Source organism: Pteropus vampyrus, unplaced genomic scaffold (assembly GCF_000151845.1).
Source record: "Pteropus vampyrus isolate Shadow unplaced genomic scaffold, Pvam_2.0 Scaffold20, whole genome shotgun sequence".
Taxonomy (NCBI): domain Eukaryota; kingdom Metazoa; phylum Chordata; class Mammalia; order Chiroptera; family Pteropodidae; genus Pteropus; species Pteropus vampyrus.
In genome coordinates, this window is record NW_011888801.1 from 10,208,917 (window position 1) to 10,212,501 (window position 3,585).

The following is a 3,585-nucleotide window of genomic DNA, read 5'->3' on the forward strand; positions in this document are numbered from 1 at the left end:
CCCTCTTTCTGTCTTGCAGACAGCTGTCTTATCACTGTATCCTCAGGTGGCCTGGAGAGAAAGTGTGCTCTGATCTCTTTCTCTTCTTATAAAGACATAATCTCATCATGGGGTCCTTACTGTCATGACCTTGTTTAAACCTAATTACCTCCTAAAGGCCCTGCCCCCTGATATTTTTATATTGGGGGTTAGGGCTTCAGTATATGAACTTGGTGGGGGAGGGGAACACATTCAGTGTTAACAAGCTGCTTGCAGTTATTTGAATAGAGGAGGTCAGCAAACTATGTCCTATAAGCCAAATCTGACCAACCACCTGTTTTTTTCACAGCTTGCAAACTAAGTATGTTTTCTACATTCCAAGTGGTTACTCTTTAAATGGTTAGATTAGTACCTACATCATATACTTGATTTTGTCTGTAGGCCTGCAAAGTCTAAAGTACTTACTTCCCATCCTTTAAAAAGTTTTGCCAACACCTGGAATAGGTTATGCTTTGTACTTTATGCAAAAGGTATTCTCTTCATGTTCTGGAGGCCACATTTACTTTTTCTTTCCATTGTCTCCGACTTGGCTTTGTTTTAGGTTGTCTCTGACTTGCCAAACTTAGATGTCCATGTATGCGCTCTCATGGTATTTGAGCAATTACTTTACTGTAAAGGAACTGTGTGTGGGAGACAGATAGCCTGGGAGGGTTGTTGTGACTTTCTTAAATTAGCATTTGTTAAATAGAGCTCAGGGGTGTTGGTTTGTAAACTCCAGTTTAACAATAGACCACAAGGGAAATTGAAATGGTGAAGTTTATTACAGATCTTAGAGGAAGTACATGGCATACCTTGAGGGGCTACATAGAGAAGTACATAACATATCTGAAAGGGCAATACAGGTGCAGACAGAGGGATTGGCAGGACTGGGGCATGTGCCTTTATTAGGGTTTGTGGCTGGAGTGTTTGGGGTTCCTGGGCTAAGGCTGAGTGGGTAAATTCCAAACAAAAAGAGCAGGGTTTTGGTCAGCTCCACTAGGGGGTCTCATCCAAGGGCAGCACAGGGGAAGGCTCTGGGAGGTGGGGGAGACTGTTGCTTGCAAGAGCTGCTGGGGAAGTCATAATAGGAACTTCCATTTGCTTGTGACTCCAGGGCTGTTATCTAGGCATGCACTCATAGGACGGGCTAGTTTGAGTTCAAGGTCCTTGCAGGCTGCTTGGCTGCACAAAATGGATGCTGATGCAGTAGTATCTTGGAGTAGTTTAGTTAAACTCTCAAAAAAGTTAGGGATTGTCTTTTTACTTGAGTATAACCTGTGCCCAGAATTGTGCCTTGCATATATTGATTTTTATCTCTATTGAATTATTGAAAATGTGTCTCATGGTTACCACATGAAGAGGCACATTTGTTCCCGCCACATTTGTTCAGATGTCAAGACCAGTGGTGCTGCACATGTTACAAGAGGGTGTGAAAAGATTTATTACTCATATAATGAAATTTTCTAGGAGAGCAAGGCAGGTACCCAAACCAGTACAGAAGGTGGAAGGGACAGGTAGCTCTGGTTTTTATTGTGGTTAGGGGATAGGCTGGGTTGAGGGTTCTTATAAACAGGCTAGATTTGTGTGGTTTGAACTTCTCTGTTGATGCCAAGGGAGGTAGACTTTTTCCAACATGACGTTTTGCTTATTATAAAAGTACTATGTCCTTATTACAGAAAAAATAGATATGAAGAGCATAAGCACATATTATCTCACATAATGGGAAATTATAACAATTCTTTGGTTTATAGTCATCCAAATATTTAAATGTATTTTCAGCATTAGAGATGGAGTCATACATATGTAGTCCGTCTCCCTCCACCTTCATTTAATAGAGCTTCTTTCCATGTTACTGAATAAATTTCTGAAACATCATATGTAATGATTTTTTGATGAGTGTTTACTTGAGGCATAAATATGGATTGTTTTCCCTCCTTCTCTGTAACTATTGCTAACTGCATTCCCCTTCCTTTTCCATTGGGGTTTTTTTAGTAACTTTTCAAAATGATATTATTCCCTCACTTTTACATTCATTAGAACAGGCTCATTTCCATTCCTTAAGACTGCTCTTTAAAACTTTTATTATAAATGAAATCTACAGAAAAATGCACGAAGAGTTAGTTATTAGAAGCTGAACACCTTTTGAGCAGTGGTAGCAGTGCTCCTTTTGCTGATTGGTGAGTCTCAACAAACCCTGATCAGGACTTAGAAAATGAGGTTCTAGTATCTTCGATTCTTCGTTGTGTCCTTAGTTGTCAGATCTGGCCTGGGACACCCAGCATCATTTTGTTTCATATATACTCACACATACACAGTCAAATGTTTTTATAAAGGATATGATTTTGAGAGGTAAAATTACATAAATCATAATGCTTATTGTAGAAAATGAGAAAATACAGGTACTCTAAACAAAATAAGAAGAAAATACCCATAATCCTAAAATAGAGAGTTAACCAGTGTTTGATTTCCTTCCAGCTTTTTTCTATGCATATTATAAAATGTTTTTTTTAGTAAAATGGATAATTCTGTACATGTAGTAATAGAAACCTAATTTTTTTTTCAATTGACATCTAGGCTTTTTCAGCAGAAGAAATTTATTTTTTCTTTTAAGAAGTAAAACGTCTTGTCATACTGATACTTCTACTTATGTTAAAAAACATAGTTTTTATTTAATTTTATTATTTTTTACATTTTAATTTATTTTTTCCTAAGGTGAGAATCCACACACACCAATACAACTTCTTTCATTTATACCCATGTATACACAACCATCTCAGAATAATAACCGTATTACCATCCATATTTGTAGTTACTGAAAACATACTGAAGATTTTTTCCCCCACTTGAAATAGTTTTTCTCTGAGTGTTATCCTATCAACTTGATATGCAGTCAGATTCATTTATTTCAATTTACTTTTGAAATAAATATTTATTGAAATACTGTTTTTAAGAGCAAAAGATTAGAAACAACCCAGTGTCTTGTTTTCCTCTAATATCTTTCCATGTCCATAAATATATTTTTATCTTTTTAATATAACATGATATTCTGTTGAGTATATCATACTTTTTGTTTAATCATTTTTCTGTTGTTGGGCATTTAGGCTGTTTCTCCTTTTTTGCCATTCTGAACAATGCTGCAATAACCATACTTATACATTACATGTTCTGCATTTGTTTAGTTCTAAGTCATAAATTCTTAGAAAGGAAAAATTTGCCTTTTTAAAAAGGGTTTTAGCTAAATTTTGACAAATTGGCCTTCAGAAAGTTTGTATGAATCTAATCCTATCTGGAGTATAGATGAATACTGATAAATCAGTGTTGGTGTTAGCATTCTTTCCTATATCATATTTATTGACCATTTATTTTATATTTTGTGGACTGTCATGGTCTTTGCCAAATTTTTTCATGTTCATCTTTTTTCTCAATTTTTAAGAAGACTATTGAGGATAGCAAATCTTTCATGATCAAAAGAGGTGCTATGTAATACCTTTCTTGTGCCAAGATTAGATAATTATGCAGGTTTTTAAAAAAAATAATTACAATTATTCCACTTACTTTTAGTTTTCA